This window comes from Notamacropus eugenii, chromosome 4, assembly GCF_028372415.1.
Source record: "Notamacropus eugenii isolate mMacEug1 chromosome 4, mMacEug1.pri_v2, whole genome shotgun sequence".
Lineage (NCBI taxonomy): Eukaryota > Metazoa > Chordata > Mammalia > Diprotodontia > Macropodidae > Notamacropus > Notamacropus eugenii.
The window spans coordinates 108,884,579-108,906,598 of NC_092875.1; the positions used below are offsets into that span (position 1 = coordinate 108,884,579).

General features: G+C 41.5%; 1 long non-coding RNA gene and 2 pseudogenes across 1 annotated transcript in view; 1 reads left to right on the forward strand and 2 right to left on the reverse strand.

Annotated features, from left to right (window-relative positions):
- The window catches only part of LOC140500455 (uncharacterized), a 32,785-nt gene extending 21,720 nt beyond the window's left edge, over positions 1–11,065 (forward strand). The window contains exon 3 of the long non-coding RNA XR_011965744.1: positions 10,947–11,065. This is a non-coding gene — a long non-coding RNA (uncharacterized lncRNA). The remainder of the gene's footprint in view (positions 1–10,946) is intronic.
- LOC140500450 (ferritin heavy chain-like) lies at positions 166–8,141 on the reverse strand (annotated as a pseudogene).
- LOC140500453 (ferritin heavy chain-like) lies at positions 9,823–21,605 on the reverse strand (annotated as a pseudogene).
- Positions 21,606–22,020: the final 415 nt, after the last annotated feature.

A 22,020-nucleotide genomic window follows, 5' to 3' on the forward strand; every position in this document is an offset into this window, starting at 1 on the left:
ATTCCTTTTACAAGCTTATTCCCTTTTTTACTACTAATATTACTGCTACTGCTACTACTACTACTACTAGTACTACTACTACTACTACTACTACTACTACTACTATGACTATTACTACTACTACTACTACTACTATTACTACTACTACTACTACTACTTATATTACTATTCCTACCTCTACTATGATTCCTACTACTACTACTATTACTACTACTACTACTACTACTTATATTACTATTCCTACCTCTACTACGATTCCTACTACAACCACTACTACTGCTACTACTACTACTACTACTAGTACTCATATTTCTATTCCTACCACTACTACTATTCCTACTACTACTTACTGCTACTACTACTACTACTGCTACTACTACTACTGCTACTACTACTAGTACTACTACAGCTAACATTTATATAGAGCATTAAGATTTGTAAGAACTTTATACATGTTAAATCACTTGATTCTTTCTACACCTCTGTATGTTGGGAGCTATTATTCTGGTTTGTCAGATGAGGAAATTGGGATAAAGAAAGTTTAAGTGAGTTGATCATGGGCACATCGTTAGTAATTGTCTGGGGCAGGATTTGTACGCAGGTCATACTGACTCCAAATGTAGTACCTTATCCACTGCATCAACTCATCCCATCCTTTATAGGTTTACTTTCCTTAGAGATTTACTCCTATAACAACTCTTCCCTCCATGGTCTCTTTTTCCTTCACAGGTTGATTCACTTTATATTTTAACCTCTTAAAAACTTGATAGTCACACTTACCTATTTTCTCTGAGTGCTCTAAGCAGCAGATAGGCAGACATCCAATTTTTCTGTTCCTTCTGTCCTTACCAGTGTGTTTCACTTTCCTTTCTTATTTACTATACCTTCTGCATTTCCTCGAGTATTCTTCCTCCCTTTTGAGACTTTTTCCTTGATCCTTCTTCATCTGGAGTCCTCATTAGATGGAATCCAACTCTTCTTCCATGAGTTCAAGTCAATCTTCAATTGTGCCTCAAATTTTCTTACTTTCTTCTCCCCAATTCCAATCTCTGGCCTTCTTCACCCATCCATCTATAGTCTTCTCTGTCTTCTTTTTATTGAATTTATTTTTTCTTTTTCTAATCTTTTCTGTCCTTCTCTTTTTGAAGCTGGGTTCCTGGGGATGTTGTGGTCATGATATGAGAGATTGTTGGGTGGAAAGGTTGTTTGCCATCACCACTTGCTGCACCTGGAGTCACTCCTGAGTTATGCTCTCTAAAGAATGCTGCTGCTCCTAAATCAAGAACTGTCAAGGTGATACTAATTCAATTAGCAGACCTCTCCTGTGATCTGGGATTTTTTCTTCTTTCACGAGGATGTCATTGTATTTCCTTGCCATCTGCTGATTGCAATAAAGAGTAGAATATTTCCCTAGCATTCTCCTTAGTAGCAATTATTGTTGGTGATGGAATGAATTTGTCCCCAAATGTTTAAGAAAGTTTAACTAATACTATTTTTATTTACTCATATATCTCCTTTTGCATTTGACACTCTCCTCAAAATGTCTATACCATGACTTGCTCAGCCATGTCTTCCTCCTACTGAGTAGACACCTGCTACACAAACCCGCTGTCCAGCCCCAGCACTGGCCCTCTTTACAGATGACAGGATCTCCAAAGCACAGGGAGACCAATGTTCAAATGAAATGAACAATACCATATGAGCAATTTGCATGTTGACAAACTACAGAACAACCATTAAAATGAAGAAGAATATTAGTGTGGAAAAAATTTTTCACAACTTTTTAACTACGGACTAGAGATTTCCACACATTCCTATCAATTGTGAAATAAAATCCCAGAAATATAACCTCACCATGAAGTGGCCTCTTAGCGGCTCACAAGTTTTTGAACTTCGTTGAGTGTTCACATCTACTCAAAGTTATTCTACTGAATCCACAGACCCTTTGAATTTCTTTCTAAATAGATTGTCATATGTACTATCAAATAATATTTGTAAAATATTTTTAAAAATTCGGAGCTGCATATAAATGTAACTTCATTCACCCCAAGTAGGGTAAGTGAGGGACAGCATGTGAGTAATATTTTATATTCAATTACATAACATTATACTGTAGAGGTGAAAATGGATCATTTAGTTAAAATAGAAAAACAGGCTATAAATACATTAACACCAAAGCAGGTTTCAGTGGCCAAGAGTCAACCAAGCTAGGGCACCAGAACTTCCCTCACATCCTTCTCACAGTCTCCCCTAGCCCTTCTAACTTCCCCCCTACTCTCATCACCAACCCTACCCCACCTCGCCCCACCACGTACTGAAGGTTGTACCTGAGTCTAGCTGAGACCTAGGCCCCAGCTCTAGGGGAGCTCATGGTGGGGTTAATAACTCACCCATCTGATGACCACCAAAGGTGTCCCACGTTGATGTCTGACGCACCTCAGATACACTGAGAGGGCTGAGGCGACTGTCACAACTACTCCCAACTGGAATGACTAAGGTCTTCCTGGACAAAAGGAAGGCTGTCCCAAGCCAGGTGGGGAAACCTCCAGAAACCAAATCAGTCTTGCTGCTTGAGTGCTAAATTCCTGGTCCCAACAGGAAAGGAGGGGGAGTCTCTAAGGCCACAAGACCCTTCTCCCTGCTGAGAGGTGACTGGCCATGCCTTGTTCTTCCCCTGTAGATGGTGTGGTTGTCCTCCTCCTCCTCCTCTTCCTTCTCCTCCTGTCTTCGTGCTTTTACTCCTCCATTTCCTCCTCTCCCTCATCTTTCTCTCCTCACCATATTCCTCTTCTTCTTCTCCCATTTCACCTCCACATTTGCATCCTCTCCTCCTCTTTGCATTTGCTACTCTCTCCTTCCCTTACTTTGTGTTTTGCCTTCTTTTCCTTTTCTTCTTCTTTCTTGACCTTTTTGTGCCTCTTCTTTTTTCTTTTCTACCTCTTCTTTTTTTCTTTTCTGCTTTCTCTTTCCCCTCAGTCTTTAGTAATAGCATGGAGCCTAGCACAGGAAAGCAAGAAAGTAGGAAGTGTTTTATCCATCTCTCTATTGAGATGTCCCCATTCCCCATCAATGACACTCAACTCCCCCCAAATAGCCGCGTGGATAAAAAATTCTTATCTGAGTAGTACTATTCCAGTGCACTTGATTGGATGATAATGGGTATTAACAAAGTTAATAATAAGTGATAAATACCCTCTAGTCCCAGTATAAGTGATTAGACTCTAACTAACAGCTTCTGCTGTCTTGTAAAAATATTCACAAGATGTCCAAATATAACTGGAGGGAGCAGACAGAGTAATCCAGATTGGAACACTCAGGGCTCTGTATTAAGAAGCTCACCTGCACAGGACATTGGCCAGCAGGAACCCTGTTCAGATACCCTGAATGTAATTAGAAAACCCATTGATTCCTTCTTCTCCACCTTCTTTCAAGGCTTTCAACCCTAGAGATGGGACTCAGGTTAAGGAAGGGAGCAGCTCAGTGATTAAAGCCTGATGAAAGCCACAAATCATGGCCCCATTCTTCCTTCACTTGCCTCATCCACAATAGGCTGTATTTGACAGCAGCTGTTATTTAATAGGGATGGCCTTCAGGTACCAATCTCTGTTGACAGCAAGAAAGGAGTGGAGAGCGGGGCAACTCAATGTTCAGTCACCAGTTTCCTGTCAAAGACACCCTAAAGGTTCCTGTAAGCTCTAAAGGAAGCTAGAACTTGTCAAACCAGCCATTTAGTGCAAATTTCCTTCTTTCTAAAGTAACCAATGCAGGGCTTTTTTAAGCAGGTGGCTTCCCTAGTACACTCATGTTTGCTCACAAAGATGTTAATTTAGAATTCTTATGAACTCGAAGCAAGGACAAAGTATTTCTGAATGATGTTAATAACACAAATAAGCATTTAGAGACGAGGAATTAATTTATGAAAATTCATTGTAAGTACAGAAAATAATAAGTTACAATTTATATAGGACTTAAAGGTTTGCAAAGGAAAGTACATGTTTTCTCACTTGATGATCATAAGAGCCCTGGGAGGTAGGTGCAATTATTGTCCCTGTTTTTCACATAAGAAAACTAAAGTAAAGTGATTTGTCCAGGGTAACCTAGCTAGTAAATGGGTGAGGTAGGATTTGAATTCCGGTCTTCCTAAGTCCAGATTCAGCACCCTTACCATCTGGACTACCTTCCTACCATGCCTTCATTTCCAATAGAGAAGCTCTGGATTTTCCCAATATCCTCAGATCTTATTTATCCTCTTTCCTCCATTTTTCTGACCCTTCTCCCTGCCTCTGATCCAGTCTTATCACATAAAAATTTTCCAGCTCTATGTCCCATTCACAGCCTTCTCTCCTCCTATAAGGGACAACCAGAAACCAGAAAAACTCAACTAAGCTCCATGAGTTCGTGTATTCACCCTTGCTCCAGGCATGCTTCTATACAAACAGGGTGTTCCAGAATCAAAATCCACTTACCTTAGGGAATAAATTGTAGAGAATTCAGCTGCATGCAGAGAAAACACTTTCTAAGAATGAGGGCTGTCCAAAGTGCAGTGGGATTCCTCAGGTCTTCATGGCCGATCTTCACCATAGTGGGGTCTTCAAACGTTTGAGATTGCTATTGAATGTGGATATTGGTACGTTTTGTTTTTTCTTTCATAAGAACCAGGTCATTTATTGGAATGTAAATAGTGGTAGTTTTTTGGTACAGATTATGGTAAGATAATCAAAGTAGGCATGCACTGAAATACAGTAGGAGTCTAACCCACAGTTCCCAGGTATGGGGGAAGCCAGGTGTGACTTAGCTGTGTCTCCAAGGGTGTGCTTGTCAAAAACATATTCCTCCATGCCAGAATTGGCAGGGGTGGGGTGTATTTTCTGCAGCTTGGTTACGTGATCACTTAGTTGTGTGATGGACTTTAACTGTTTGTCCAGGTAGTGGGGTTTCCATAAAGTCATGTAAATGGGGGTCATTCTTTTCCTTTGACAGCTTGTGCAGTTCCAGTAATGACTGCCTGACATTTTTTTCCAAGGGCAGAGAACATTCCATTGCGTTCAGCTCGCTCTCTCAGTCTTCTTGGTTGGGTTTCTTGATGTCTTGCAGGAATATGCAGTCGCTGCACTTGTCCTGGCCTTTCATCAGCTTCTCCGCATGCTCCCTCTCCCAGTGGGACAGGTGGAGGAAATACTTGGCAAAGTTTTTCAATGGTACGTCATCTGGGTCAAAGTAGTAAGACATGGACAGGTAGACTCAGGAGGCTTAGAGCTCTTTGATCTGGCGGTTGATGGCGGCCTTCGAGTCCTGGTGACAAGTCTGCTGTACCTGAGAGGTGGTCGATGTTGTCATGATGCAGGTGTAGGCTGTACAGAGGCTGGGGCTGAGGCTGGCGTGGTGGAGGGAGAGGATCACAGGCAGGGGCAACTATGCAACTGGCTGGTGGGCGAATGGGAGGATGGACAAACTGTTGATTAGTGGAGATGAAGATGGATAGGAGGTAAGGGTGGTTCTGGGCAGGAATCAAGCAGCTGTTTAGATTGAAGCACTATTATAGTGGGAAACCACAGTGATTCTCCTTCCAGCTGATTGGGGGCAGTGCTGAAGAGTCTCTTAGTTGATGTGTTACATGAATTTGTTCAGAGGAACTTTGGGTTTTCCTTCCAATATGGCTTGTGACTCTTGAAAAATAAAAAGTTGAAATCCGTTAGCTGGCCGACAGAAGCGTGGATTTGAGTTCAACAGTCTTTCAGTATCTCTTAAACCTCACAGAATATTGGCGTCCATGCATTCTTCCATGTCACTTCTTGGTTTTAACGCTTTAGGAAGGCTTGTTATATTCTTACTATGATATTATATATGCTCTATATCAAACTTACTACTTAGGAAAATAGATAAAAATTCAGTTGTTAAGTTGTTAGCACAATAGCAAGCCCCGCAGAATGTCATTGTTGCATTCAATATGAAAGCAAACCTTGCAGGAATAGAAGTATTTCGTTGCAAGGACCCTCTCTGGAATCTCTTTCCATTTGGAGCAGGAGGACGCCTTTTGAAGAGGAAGTCCTTTTTTTCTTACAATGAGGTTTTTGGAAGTGGGAGTTTTTACAAGTGTGGTCTTGGTAGAAGGAGGTTTTTTACTGTTGTTTGTGTTTTTGTTTTTCTGAGAATCCTAAGTAGTCAACTAAGAGCCACATTTTAATGAAACATTTGTGGTAGGGGAAGGGAGAAAGCAGAGAAAGATGGAGAGAAACACTTTGGAGATCCTACAGCAAAAAGGGAGTTGACGATGAATTTGGTTCTAAAAGGGAACCTGAAAGACTAACACAGGAGCTTTGAGATCTTTTCCCTGAGGAGTCTCTTCTCATCTGCCTTCTTTGTGTTCCTGGGCACATTGACAATCTCGACTGTCTAGATGGGCCTGGAGAGCTGGCTGGCAGCCTTGCAGCCATCAGGAGAGGATGTCAGGATTATGTGCAGGGAGGTTGTTTTGCTTTTCCTTTTCATTCCGGCTCTAGTCCCTGGTGTTCAACAAGGAGTGTGAATAGCCTGTGGCAACCTGCTTTGTGGCAGCTAAGGTAATAAAGTTCTTCCCACAAACAAAGCTTCTAATGGTCCAGCCAGAGAGGTCCTGAACTGTTTTGGGATACATAGTGGTCCCCTGAGAAATATTGGTAGCACCCCAGAAAATCTGGCCACCAACTTCACTGAAGGTGAAGGAACAGATGTAGCTGGCATAGATTTACGTGGCCCCTGGCGTAAGAAATTAAAGAGCTTCACCAGATGAGTGACCATCTCATATTTTTGCTCTGTGAGACCCAGCTGGCCATCTTCTCCAAACCCCCAAGGGAAAACAGGTTTCTGAGAGTCTAGAACTGGAGTGTGATTGGTGTCACAGAAAACATCCCAGACAATGACATTGGGGAATGGGAAAATCTGTACAATATTTGTATTTTCAGTGCAGATGGCAACTCAGCAGAGGACCAGCTCACAGTCATATTCTAAACTCTGAGGCCATGCAATGAATTTCCTGTCAGAATTGTGTCCCAGCTGACCACATTCAGGGCACCAAAGGAGTGGAGTTTTCCCTTACACTCCATTATCATGCTGAATTCAGCCCCACAAGTCACTGTGGTATTTGGCTGGCCATTGTATATTATCTGTGCAGGGTTGGGAATGGCATCCGTCCGGTTGCCAAGGCCAAGTTGCCCCATCTTGTTCTCTCCAAATGCAAACACAGAGCCAGGTTCTATTAAAGCTAGAGTGTGGTTCCTTCCACAACCAGCAGACAGGATCATTTTCTTGCTGAGGACTTCCATGAATTTGGGGGCTTCCACTCTTTTGTTATCACCCTGTCCAAGCTGCAATTTCTCATTTCAACCCTAGCTCCATAACTTTCCTTCTGTGGTGAGGAAGAGACTGTGAGTGTCACAGGGGTTCAGAGACCTCAGTCCATACATCGACCCCAGACAGGAGTTTCTGTAAGGTCCCCACAAGTTCTGCCCCAGATTTCTGTAAGCAGTTTGCTGTTCAGTCACTTCCTTCCAAAAGATGAGGTCCCAGTTGGTTGCTCCCCAAATCAAAATCTGTCCTCTGCACTTAGAGCCTGGATGAGAGCAGGGAATAATGTGGAGAGGAAAAGAGCCTGGGTCCCCTGCACCCCTGCCCCTGCCTCACACTCCTGATCCTCTCCTTGGTGTGCTCTGCCTCTGTGATGATGAAGAAGGAGTTTTACAAGGATTCTGGTGATTCTTGGAGGAGGTGGTTAAAGCAGGGGAAGACAGTGGCATGGCTTTTGCCATCCCAGCAAAGGTTTGAGGACTTTATGGCCTGTGAGAATCCTCTCCGCCTCTTGCTGAGGCCAGGAGAATAACACCCAGGCAGCTGAACTGACTCAGTTCCCAGACGTCCCCAATGCCTGAGGCTCTGGCTTGAGACATGGTTGTACCACCTTCCTTCTGTCCAGGAACACCCTGCCACCCTAGTTGGAAGTAGTAATGAGAGAAACCCCAATCCCTCCGTGTATCTGAGGTGATCAACAAAGGTGAGCCAGACAGCAAGGTGAGTGACCCTTAGTGGAGAGCAGAGGAGCAAGTTATTACCCTTCCATGTTCCCCTGCAGCTGAGGGTTGAGATGGGGCTAGACTCATAAACTTCAGTACCTACAGACTGAAAGAAGGTTTGGTGTTTTCCCTTGGGACATGGGCATTGAAAGGTTTTGGTGTTAATGAGTTTTCCTGAATTCACCCTATTACCCAGCTCTTTCAATTTCTAGATTATTTATATATCTACTCATATCTGTATCCATATCCCTGTCTATATCAAATCTTTATCTGCATCTACATCTATCTCCATAACTACTTCAGTGTATCAATTTTCATATAAACATTTATATCTGTTTCTCTACCTATATCCCTGTCTAATCTGTTTATGTTTCTCTTTCCATATCTATCTCATCTGTTTCTATACCTATATCTATCTATATCTATATTTATATACATGTCCATATCTGTACACCAGTCTCATCTGCTTATGTTTCTGTTTCCATATCTATCCAGTCTGTGTCTCTATATATCTATATCTATATTCATGTCCATATCTATATCTAATCTGTACCTATATCTATCTTCATATCTACATCAGTGTATCTATATTCATATCCATATCTATATCTCTGAACCTATCTATATCCCTGTCTAATCTGTATATGATTCTATTTCCACATATATATCCAATCTGTATCTGTACCTGTACCTATCTTTATCTACAGCTATATTCATGTCCATACTGATATCTCATCTGTATCTATGTCTGTATCTACATCCATATCCATATCGGTATGTGTATCTATATCCATGTGCATATATTCATAACCCTTTGCTTATATAATCTGAATCTAAAATCTCTATCTATATTCATGTTGATATCTGCATCTCATCTGTGTCTATATATGGATCTACCTATATCCATACATAAACACATACACATACACAAATATGCATATCTGCTTCATGTATGTGCATATGCATATTTTCTCTCCATGGATTTAAATTCTTGACCCCAATACAAAGACAAGACAAGAGATTTTGAAGCAATGACAAAAGTTGCCCTAGTTAAAGTGTTATTCTTCCATTAGATATTTGTTCATAAGGTCCCCTTCCCCTCAAACTCTCGGCCCACCTAACCTATTTAAAAGCAATAGTGAAAAGCTTATGTTATATCTTGTTCCTTTTCTCTCATTCACGTAAATTTTCCATTAATAACTCAGCTCTCTCTGTCGGGGCGGGAGGCTCCTGGCATGAGAGATAATCAGCAATGATCCCTTTTCTTTTGTAAGAAAAATCCTAAAATGGCGTGGGGGTGGAGATTTCTTTCATTGAAAAATGTGAGTTCACTTCTCACTAAGAACCATGAAGGGATATTTATGAAAACATATAATTTTATCATACTAAGTTGTATAAAGCAGTTTTTGGGCTCCTGCGTATGCATCTTTAGTCCAAGAGTCTTCGTCATTAAAGATTTTTTGTTCTTTTCCCATATTTCTTGATGAATAAAAGAGTGAAATACTCTTCCCATCCATGTCTGGCAAAAGGGGGAGGAAATAGCCAATAAAATCACTGTGCTTTTTTAGTTTGCTTTATAAAAGAGACCTTTCCTTCTTTTCAGTTCAAATTCCCTTTCTATTAAATGAGGGGAACTAGGTGGCAGCTGGGCTGGAGTCAAGACTATGTAAGTTCAAACCTGGCCTCTGGCACTTTCCTGGTGTGTCCTGGGCAAGACACAGTAAAACGAAAATAATAATACCTATCTCCTACAGTTGTAGTGAGGACCAATGGAAATATTGGTGAAGAAATACTGGTGAAGAAAATTAGCACAGTGTCTAGCACATGGTGGTGCTTAATCCAAAGTGTGGGGAAATAAAATTGATGATTTGTCATATACACACACAAGCATATTGACTCCAAGTAATTAGAGGGAGATCAATTCCTTGCCAGTACTGAACCACTGAATTGCACGTGTGCGTATGTATACATACATATATTAAATGCCTCATTCTTCCTATTATTTTAGTCAGAAAAATGTTTATTAGAATAAGTTACACATATATGATTACCTAAAAATACATGTAACTCATTACTAGAGTATTTATTATCTGAGTTCTCAAAGTTAGGAAGCTGCATTTGGTTTGAGTTTGACTTTGTTTCAGGGTAGGTGATTAGGAATGCAGTGAGAAAACTTGTACCGATCAGTGGATCAGCAATTATCTTCCAACTTATGGTCACGGAATATTGCCCAGACGATTGAAAGGTGAAGTTAACTGTCTAGTGTGTTTTACTGGCAGTATCTGAACTCAGATTTTCTTGCTCCCAGGACCAGTCTGTTATACTGCCTCCTCTGGAAGCTGCTGAGGGAATTGAAAGTTTTAACATGAATTCATAAATTTACCACTTATAAAATTAGTTGCCACCATTCGTACTTAACACTAACATATTTCCAAGACCATCCTGTTTTGTCTTTTTCTGCTCTGGTGACCATGGACAAATGCTTTTTGCCTGAATTCCCTTAACTGTAAAATGGGGATGATAATATCATCTGCATTCCATATTTGTGAGAATCAAGTGAAGTAATTGTAAATTGTTCCTGAAGTGCTTTGCATTGTGCCTGGCACAGGGTTAATTGCTACATAAATGGGAGTTATTCTTATCATCACTATTGGTATTATTTCTACATAGAGTAATGGATCCAAGCCCCACCATTAGACTGTTGCAAACTTCAGGGAGTTTCCTATGTGCCATTAGAACTTATGCCCCTCGGGATCAGCAGAGTGTCTAATGCCACACACCCCCTCAGACTTAGAATCCACAAACCCTGAACTGAAAGCACTTTGAGAGCCCTGTTCCGGTCTGTATTTTGGTTGAAAAGTCTCCAATTTGTGGACAGTTTGTTTTGTCATTCCTTTGCAGGTCTCCCTGACTTACCGAAAGAGACATCTATTTCCCATTTGCTGCTAATAAGTGGAGAAGAGTCCCCGAATGTCAATTCAACTGTTTTTCTATTTTAATTAAACTAGTGCTTTTCACCACTACAGTGAGATGGCATACTTTGATAATGAAATGGCGACTCTTTGGAGCAAGATATTTATCTCCTCCACAGTCACTCATCTTTGACTACCAACTCCTGAAGCACCTTTTCACATGCAACACAAAGTCAGAAGCACCTTCTCCTTCATGCACAAAAGCCCTGATGAACTAAGCAGAGTTTCCTGGGTATTTTCCAAAAATCCCTGAAATTGTCCATCTCCTGCAAGCATTCCAAGAAGACAAATTTGTGATGCTCCATTTTCAGAAATTAAACAAAATCAAAACCTAGTCACCTGAGCATTTAAAATAACCTCCTAAGTTTCTCCACCTCACTTCTCTCTCAACGTGGTTTTACTTCAATGACATATAATAACAGATTCAAAGGTCCCTTGGACAAGGCAGGTTGATCCTTGAATGTAACCATCTCTTTTCTTAATGAGCTTCTCAAAATATTGTGTTGTGTTGACAGGCTCATTGTCAAGGCTGATTCATAGAATTTCAGAGTTGAAAGGAAACCCAGTGACCATTTAATTCAAATTACAGAAAAATGGGTGACTGGCTTCAAGGGGACTCAGAGGAGACCCAAAGAGGGGGTTCTTGGGATAAAGGGATGGAAAGACAGTCTGGGGGAGGAGGAATGAGGAGGAAGGAGGAAAAGAAAAGGGAGGCCTGAATGTTTGGTAGTGCAAGACTGCAATGTTCAGGTTGTGTGCCTTCCCTGAGGACACAACTATTTCAAGGGAAAGGCATTAAATTAAATCACACGGTAAGAAAAATCAAAATAGCCCCACCCTCCCCCCCAATATAACGAGGCTATATTCTCTCATAAATAGACACAGCATGAGTGAGAAGAGGAGGGATGTGTAAGGACTGCACTTAAAGGATAATCTTGTAGGAAAAGTGTGGGGCTGGGTTCCATGTGGAGGGGCAGCTTACTCTTGTGATGTTCCAGAAAAACTGACATCTTCTCAGTGGGCCTGTTTCCTGCTATGTATGGGGTGTGTTGGATACATTGTTGCACGAGTTCTCCATTGATCTTGCTCTGGCTGATAGTCATTTGCTCTGAGTTGGGTCTTGACCTGATGGCTATGTACATGTACATACGGGCATAAATACACATATGTGCATATGTGTGTACATACATATATGTATTCACACTCCATAAACGTATGTATGAATATAATATTTCCTCCATCTATCCTAATACTGGGAAAACTCTCAAGGGTTACAAATATCTTTCCATGCAGGAATGGAAACAGTTCACCTTTAGGAAATCCCCTATTATTTCTCTTTCCTGTTAAGTTTTCATGCTTCTCTTGATCCTTGTATTTAAATGTCACATTTTCTATTCAGCTTTGGTCTTTTCATCAAAAATGCTTGAAAGGCTTCTATTTCACTGAATATGTATTTTTCTCCCTGAAATATTATACTCACTTTTGCTGGGTAAGTGATTCTGGGTTTGAATTCTAGAGTTCCTTTGACCTCTGGACTATTCTGTTCCAGTATTGTGGAAATACAGTCAGGTCAATAAGAGGTCTAGCAGCTTGTACATTATAGTACCTCTGCTAACTCTGGTGTTATTAATATTGTATTTCCACAATACTCGAATTGTTTCTTTCTCACTGCTTGCAGTGGTTTTTTCCCTGATCTGGGCCCTCTGTAATTTGACCACAATATTCCAACAAGTTTTCCTTCTGAGATCTCTTTGAGGAGGTGATGGGTAGATTCTTTCAATATGCATTTAACCCTCTGGTTCTGGAATATCAGGGTAGTTCTCCTTGATAATTTCTTGAAAGATGATGTCTAGACTCTTCCTTTGATCATGGATTTCAGGTAGTCCAATCATTTTTATATTATCTCTCCAGGATCTGTTTAACAGGTTGGTTGTTTTTCCAATGAGATATTTCACATTATTTACTATTTTTGCATTCTTTTGGTTTTGTTTTGTATTTTCTTGATTTTTCATAATGTTATTAGCTTTCATCTGTTCCATTCTAATTTTTCAAGAATTATTTTCTTCAGGGAGATTTTGGACGTCCTTTTCCATTTGATCAATTCTGGTTTTTCAGGCAATCTTTCTTCATTTCCTTTTGGATGCCTTTTGCCATTTGTGCATTTTTAGGTATTATTTTCTTTAGTATTATTGGGGGCATGGTCTCCTTTGGCAAGCTGTTGACTCATTTTACATGATTTTCCTCCATTTTTCTCAATACTCTTCCCAATTTTTCCTCTACTTCCCTTACTTGATTGTCAAAATCTTTTTGAGGTCTTGCAGGGCCTGTGACCAATATATATTTTTCTTGCAGGCTTTGGACGTAGGAGTTTTGACTTTGTTGTCTTCATCTGGTTGTACGTTTTGATCTTCTTTGTTACAAAAGTAGGATTCTGTGCTTTTTGATTTTGTTACTACATTACTCCAGTTATAAGATTTACTTTTTTGCTTACTTTGTAGGTATATTCTTTTTACATGCTGATTCCCTTTATTACTACTACTACTACTACTACTACTACTACTACTAATACTACTACTACTACTACTATTACTAGTACTACTACTATTAATATTACTACTACTACTATGACTTCTACTACTATTACTACTACTACTTCTACTATTACTACTTCTACTACTATTACTACTACTACTGCTGCGGCTATTGCTGCTGCTGCTGCTACATCAGCTAGCATTTGTGTAGAGCATAAAGATTTGGAAGCACTTTTTGTATGTGAAATCATGGATCTTTTCAACATCTTTGTATGTTGGGGCATACTATTTAATTTCTGCAGATGAGCAACGTGAGACTAAGAAAGTTTAAGTGCCTTCATTGTGGTCACATCAATAATTGTCTGGAGAAGGATTTTGTACTCAAGTCATACTGACTCCAAATCTATCTCCCCATAAACTGCATCATCTCATGCTACCATTTATAGGTTTACTTTCCTTACAGATTTCCTCCTTTAACCACTCTTCCCTCCATGTTCTCTATTTCCTTTATGGGTTGATTCACTTTACTTTTTCAGCTTTTAAAAACTTGACAGTCACACCTAACTATTTTCTCTCAGTTCTCCAAGCAGCAGAGAGCAGGCTCATCCAATTTTTCTCTTTCTTCTATTGTTACCATTGTCTTTCACTTTCTTTTTCTTATGTGATGTACTTTCTGCCTTTCCCTGAGTATTTTTCCTCCCCTTAGACACTTTTTCCCGAATGCTTCTCCAGCTGGAGACCTCATTGGATGGAGTCTACCTCTTCTTCCATCATCTCAAGTCAATCTTCAATTTTTCCTCCAATTTTCCTAAATTTAACCTCCCCAAATTCAGTCTCTGGCCTTCTTCACCCATCTATCTAAAGTCTTCCCTGTCTTCTTTTTATTCCTTTTATCTTTTTTATTTGCTAGTCTTTTCTGTCCTGCTCCATTGGAAGCTGGGTTCCTGGGGTTGTTGTGGTCACCATATTCCAGTTTATTGGTTGGAAATATTGTTTCCCATACCACTTGCTGCATCTGGAGAAACTCTTGAGTCATGCTCTCTAAAAAATGCTGCTGCTCTTAGATCAGTAACTGTCAAAGTGTTCCTGATTCAATTAGCAGACCTCTCACATGACCTGGGATTTTTCCTTCTCTCAGATGGAGGACATTGTATTTTCTTCCCATCTTCTGATTGCAGTAAATGTTAGAATAACTCCCAAGCATTCTCATTAGTAGCAATTATTGTAGATGATGGAATGCATGCATACTGAAATGTTCAATGAAGTTTAACTAATACTATTTCTATTTACTAATGTGTAAAATCTTGCATTTGAAATTCTCCCAGAATTATCTACAGCATGACATGCTCAACCATATCTTCCTCCTTGTAACTGGACACCTGCTACACAAACCACCTGTCCTGCCTCAACACTGGTCCTGTTTACAGAGGACAGGATGTTGACAGCACAGGGAGCCCAATATTTCAATGAAATGAACAGTATGATGTAGTATAGAGTATATAGCAGTTTGCTCATTAACACACAGATGAACAACTTTAATAATGATGAAGAATATTAGTGTGGAAAAAGTTATTCAAAAGATTTTGGTATGGACTTGAGCTTTCCACACATGCCTCTCAGTTGAGAAATAAAATCCCAGAGACAAAACCACCATGAAGTGGCCCTTTCTCAGTTCACAAGCTTTTCAACTTGGTAGAGGGTTCACATCTACTGAAACTTATTCTAATTAACCACCAAGCCCTTTGAATTTCATCCTCAAAAGATTAAGCCATGTTATTATTAAATAATATGGTTAAAGAATTTTGAAAATGTCAAAGTGACCTATAAATGCAACTTCAATCAACCCTAGTGGTGTAAGGTAGGAACACCATAGGAGGAATTTTTGATAAACTATTGCATAACATTACACTGTAGAGGTAAAAATAGATCATTTATTTAAAATAGAAAAACAGGCTCTAAATACATTAACACCAAAGCAGGTTTTAATACCCATGAGTCAACCAAGCTAGGGCACCAGAACTTCCCTCACATCCCTCTCACAGTCTCCCCTATCCCTTCTAACTTCCCCCCTACTCTCATCCCCAACCCTACCCCACCTCACCCCGCCACATACTGAAAGTTGTATTTGAGTCTAGCTGAGACCTAGGCCCCAGCTCTAGGGGAGCTCATGGTGGGGTCAAGAACTCACCCATCTGATGACCACCAAGGGTGTCCCACGTTGATGTCTGACGCACCTCAGATACACTGAGAGGGCGGAGGTGACTGTCACAACCACTCCCAACTGGAATGACTAAGGTCTTCCTGGACAAAAGGAAGGCTGTCCCAAACCAGGTGGGGAAACCTCCAGAAACCAAATCAGTCCTGCTGCTTGAGTGCTAAACTCCTGGTCCTCACAGGAGGGGAGTGGGACTCTCTAAGGCCACAAAAGCCCTCTCCCTGCTGAGAGGTGACTGGCCATGCCTTGTTCTTCCCCTGTAAATGGTGTGGTTATCCTCCTCCTCCTCCTCTTCCCACTCCTCCTGTCTTCCTGTTTTTCCTCCTTGCCATCTTTCTCTCCCTCATCTTTCTCTCCTCACCATATTCCTCTTCCCCCTTTTTTCCTCCACTTTTGCATCCTGTCCTCCTCTCTTTTCGGTTCCTGCTTTCTCCTTTTGTTTCTTGTTCTTTTGCCTTCCTTTTCTTATCTTTTTCTTCTTTCTTCACCTTTCTGTGCCTCTTTTTTTCTTTTCTGCCTCTTCTTTTTCTCTTTTCTGCCTCTTCCTTTTTTTGGTTTTTGCTTTCTCTTCCCCATCATTCTTTAGTTATAGCATGGAGCCTAGCACAGGTAAACAAGGACTAAGTAAGTGTTTTATCTGTATGTCTATTGAGATATCCCCATTCCACATCAATGACACTCAAGTCCCCACCAACCCTGGCTTCATCCATCATACCCACATACAAGAGTAGCACATGGATAAAAAATACTTATCTGAATACTCTTATTCAAGTGCATTTGAATGGATGATAATGGCTAGGAGCAAAGTTAGAACCAAGTGACATATACCTCCTATCCCCAGTATAAGTGACTAGCCTCTAGCCAACAGTCTCTGGTCATTTGTGACCCTATTCACAAAACGTCAAAAAAGAATTGGAGGGAGGAGACAGAGTAATCCAGACTGGAACACTCAGGACTCTATAATAAGAAGCTCACCTGCACAGGACATTGGCCAGCAGGACTTCTGTTCAGATACTCTGATGCTAATGAGAATACAATTGATCCTTTGTTCTCTAACTTCCTACAAGTCTTTTAACTCTAGAGATAGGACTCAGGTTAAGCAAGGGAGTACCTCAGTGATTAAAGCCTGATGAAATTCACACAACATGGCCATATTCTTCCTTCACCTGCCTTGTCCACAACTGGCTGTATCTGAAATCAATTGTTATTTAGTAGGGATGGCCTCTGGATACTAGTCTCTGTTGACAGCAGCAAAGGAATGGAGAGCAGGGTGACTCAATGTTCAGTCACCAGTTTCCTATCAAAGACTCGTTAAAAATTCGTGTAATCTCCAAAGGAAACTAAGACTTCTCAAACCAGCCATTTAGTCTGAATTTCACCCTTTCTAAAGGAACTAATGCAGGTTTGCTTTAAAGAGGTGGCTTCCCTAGGACACTCATGTTTGCTCACAATGATATTAATTTCACATTCTTCACAAACTGGAATCAAGGACAAAGTATTTCTGAATGATGCTAATCCAACAAACAAACAAATAAGAAAAGAGGATTTAATTTATGAAAGTTCACTTTCCCAAAAATAAGTTACCATTGATACAGGACTTAAAAGTTTGCAAACCACACTGTATCTCATCTGATGTTCATCAGAGCCCTGTGAGGTAGGTGCGGTTATTGTCTCTGTTTTAAACACCAAGAAACTGAAGTGAAGTGATTTGTCTAGGGTAACTCATTTAGTAAATGTCTGAGGCAGCATTTGAACTCAGATCTTTCTGGCTCTAGGCTCAGCACCCTTACCCTTGGGGCAACCTTGCTACCATGCCTTCAGTTCCAGAAAAGCAGCTCTGGATTTTGACAATATCCTCACATGTTATTTATCCTCTTTCCTCCATTTTTCGGACCCTTCTCCCTGCTCTAACCTAGCCTTATCATATCAAAATTTTCCAGGTCTCTGTCCCATTCACATCCTTCCCTATTCCCCTAAGGGACAACCAGAAATCAGAGAAACTCAACTAAGCTCCAAGTGTTAATGTATTCACCCCTTCCCCAGACAAGCTTGCATATTAACAGGGTCTTCCAGAAACAAAATCCACTTACCTTAGGGAATCAATTGTAGAGAGTTTTCAGCTCCACACAAAGAAAGGAATGTCCAATAACGAAGGGTGTCCAAAATGCAATGGGATTGGTCAGTTCATTCTGGGTGCTCTTCACCATCCTGGGGATCTTCAAAGATTTGAGATAAGCATTGATTGGGGGTATTGAGTTGTCTTTATTTTTTTTTTTTTCATTAGTACCCAGTCTCTTTTTTGGGATGCAAAGAGTGCCATTTTTCGTACAGATTACGGTCAGATAACCAAAATAGACGTACACTGAAAAACAGGAGGACTCTTGCCCACAGTTCCCAGGTGTGGGGGAAGCCAGGTGTGGCTTAGCTCTCACTGTCACTGTCTCGAAGAGTGTGCTTGTCAAAAAGACATTTCTCCTTGCCAGAATTTGATGTTCCCATTTTGCACACGTTGGTTACATGATCACCCACTCGTTTGATGGGCTTTACCTGTTGGTCCAGGTAGTGAGTTTGGATGAAATCACATAAAAGGGGTCATTCTTGTCAGTTTGCAGCTTGTCCAATTCCAGTAACGACTGATTGACATTTTTTTCCCAGGTCAGAACACACTCCGTTGCATTCAACCCATTCTTCCAGTCTTCTAGGGCCGGTTTCTTGATTTCTTGCAGGAAGATGTGGCTGCAGGCTTGCTTCTGGAGTTTCATCAGCTTCTCAGCATGCTCCCTCTCCTCGTGGGACTGGTGGGGAAAGTACTTGGCAAAGTTCTTCAACACTACATTATCTTGGTCAAAGTAGTAAGACATGGACATGTAGACATAGGAAGCATAGAGCTACAGGTTGCTGTAGCGGTTGATGGAGGCCTCTGAGTCCTGGCGGTAGTTCTGCTGCACCTGAGAGGGGTTCGATGTGGTCATGTCAGTGGTGGAGAGTGTGCAGAGGTTGGGGCTGAGGCTGTGGAGGTGCTGGGGGCAGCAGAGGTGGGGCCGGGGTAGGTAGTGACTTGAGCTGCGTCTGCTGAGTGAACTGGGGGACAGAGGAAGTGTTAGTTAGTGGAGGTGAAGGTTGACAGGTGCCTAAGGGCCGCTCTGGCCAGGAATCTGAGCAGCGGGTTCCGTACAAGCCCTGTTGAAGAAGTACACCTCAGCAACTCCCCTTCCTTTCCCTTCTGGCCCATTGGGAATATGGTTGAAGAGTCTCTTTGCTGATGAGTTATATGAACTATTCAGGAGGAACTTTGGGTTTCCCTTCCAATAATGATTCTGTGACTCTGGAAAAAGACAAGCTTGAAATCGTTTAGCTGGCCAACAGGAGCATGGATTTTGAATTGAGGGATCTTGCAGCATGTCTTGAACGTCACAGGATATTGGAAGCCATGCATTTAGGCTTAAGCCAATCCTTGGTGTAAAGCTTTAGAAATGGCTAATATTGATTCTGTGATTAAATGCCTGTTCTAGATTAAACTTAGTACTTAGGAAAACAGATAAAAATTCAGTTGTTAGGGTGTTAGCACAATAGCTAACCCTGGAAAATAGCATTGTTGGAGTCAGTATGAAAGCAAGACTTGCATGAATAGGTGTATTTAGTTGCAAAGAGTCTCTCTAGAATCTGTTTCCATTTGGAGCAGGAGGATACCTTTGGAAGAGGGATTCTTTTTTTACAGTGATGTTCTTGGAAGTGGGGATTTTTACAAGGATGCTCTTGGAAGGTTTTCTTTTGGTTTGTGTGCTTTTCTTGGTGGTTTTTTTTTTTTTAAGGAATGCTAAGTTCTAAACTCAGAGAAAATATTTTAATTGAACATTTGGTGTAATGGAAGGGAGAAAAGAGAGAAAGGGAGAGAGAAACACTTTGGAGATCATATAGTAAAAAAGTAGTAAACGTTGAATTTGCTTATAAAATGGAACCTCGGAAACACTAACAAATAAGAGCTTCAGGCGACCTTTCACTGAGTAATCTCTTCCCATCTATCTTCTTTGTGTTCCAGGCACATTGGCAATGTCCCCTGCCTCGAGGAGCCTGGAGAGTCTGCTGGCAACGTTGCTGTTCCTGACATCAGGAGAGGGTGCAGGGACTATACTCAGGGAGATGTTTTGGCTTCTTATTTTCAGTCTCCCTCTAGTCCCTCAGTTTCACCGAGGGGTGGAAGTAGCCTTTGGTAACCTGCTCTGTGTAAATGCCATCCAGGGTTTTCACTTCTCAGACACCAGTGTAAGACTTGGACTTGTGATCCTGGTAGCCCAATTCACTGAAGGTTGGAGACTGGCTCCAGCTGACAGTACTCTCATCTGCAGCCAGGAGAATACCACTCTTCCCACAAGCTAAGCTTCTAATGATCTAGCCACAGAGGTACTGAAGAGCTTTGGGATACATGGTGCACTCCTGAGAAGTGTTGATAGCTCCCCAGAAAAACAGGCCACCAACTTCACTGAAGGTGAAGGATCAGGTGTAGCTGGTATAGATGGCATAGATTTGCCTGGCTCCAGGACCTGGGAAATCAAAGAGCTTCAGCAGTTGAGGGATCATCTCATCCTTCTGTCCTGCATGGCCCAGCCAGGCATCCCCTCGAAACCCTCAAGAGAAAGCACCTGTCTGAGAATCCAAAACAGCGTGTGATTGGTGCCATAGGCAACATCTCACAAAACGAAGTTGGTGACTGGCAAAACCTGTCCATTTTTTTGTCTTTTCAATGAAAATGGCATCTCAACAAGGGACCAGCTCATAGTCATATTCTGTCCTCTTAGGTCAGGCATGAATTTCCCTTTGTAATTGTGTCCTAGCTGACCATACTGAGAGCACCCAAAGGGTAGAGGTTTCCTTTGCAATCCATTCTCATGCTGAATTCAGCCCCACAAGTCTTTTTGGTATTTGGCTGGTCATTGGACATTATCAGTGCAGGGCTGGGGATGGCATTGGTCTGATTGCCAAGGCCAAGTTTTCACATCTTGTTCTCTCTAAATGCAAACCCAGAGCCAGTTTCTGTCAAAGTTAGAATTTGGTTCTTCCCACAGCCAGCAGATACCATCACTTCCTTGCTTAGGACTTCCATGAGTTTGGGGACTTCCATTCTCTTGCCCCTTCTCATATCGATCCTAGCTCCACAGCTCTCTTTCTGTGGTGATGAGGAGACTGTGACCAGAACAGGGGTCAGAGACCACCATCCAAACCTGGATTCTGGACAGTCATTTCTGTGTGGCCCCCACAAGTTCTGCCTCAGATTGCTGTAAGCAGCTTGCTGTTTAGTCACTTCCTTCTGACCAGTGTGGTCCCAGTTGCTCACCCCCAAAATCAAAAGCTGCCCTCTGTACTTAGAACCTTCAGAAGTGGGGAGGAGATGATGGGGAGGGTGAAAAAGCCTTGGTCCCCCGTACCTCTGCCCCAGCCCCACAGTCATGAACCTCTCCTTGTTGTGATGTGGATCTGTGGTGACACAGCAGGATTTTTACAAGGATGCTGAGGATTCTTGGAGGAGGAGGTTAAAGCAGGGGAAGAGAGTGACATGGCGTTTGCCATCCCAACAGAGGTCTCCTCGATTTGAGGATTTTATGACCTGTGAGAATCCTCCTCTCCTCTTGCTGAGGCCAGGAGAATAACACCCAGGCAGCCGAACTGACTCAGTTCCCAGAGGTCCCCCATGCCTGATGACCCTAGCTTGAGACGTGGTTGTACCACTTTCCTTCTGTCCAGGAACACCCCGCCACCCCAGTTGGGAGTAGTGGAGACAGAAGCCCCAGTCCCTCCGTGCATCTGAGGTGATCAACAAAGGTGAGCCAGACAGCAAGGTAAGCCCCCCTTAGTGCTCAGCAGAAGAGCAAGTTATTACCCTTCCATGTTCCCCTGCAGCTGAGGGTTGAGACGGGGCTAGACTCATCACCTTCAGTACCTACAGATTGAGAGAAGCTTTGGTCTTTTCCCTTGGGACATGGGCATTGAAAGGTCTTGGTGTTAATGTGTTTTCCTGGATTTACCCTATTACCTAGCTCTTTCAATTCCTAGATTATTTATACACCTATCCATATCTATATCCATATACCTATCTACATCTAATCTATATTTGTATCACTATCTTCATATGAATATTCATATCCACATCTATTATGTGTTCTTATCAATATACCTGTCTAATCTCCATATATTTCTATTTCCATATCTATAGCCAATCTGTATCAGTACCTATATTTATCTATACCTATATTCATGTCCAT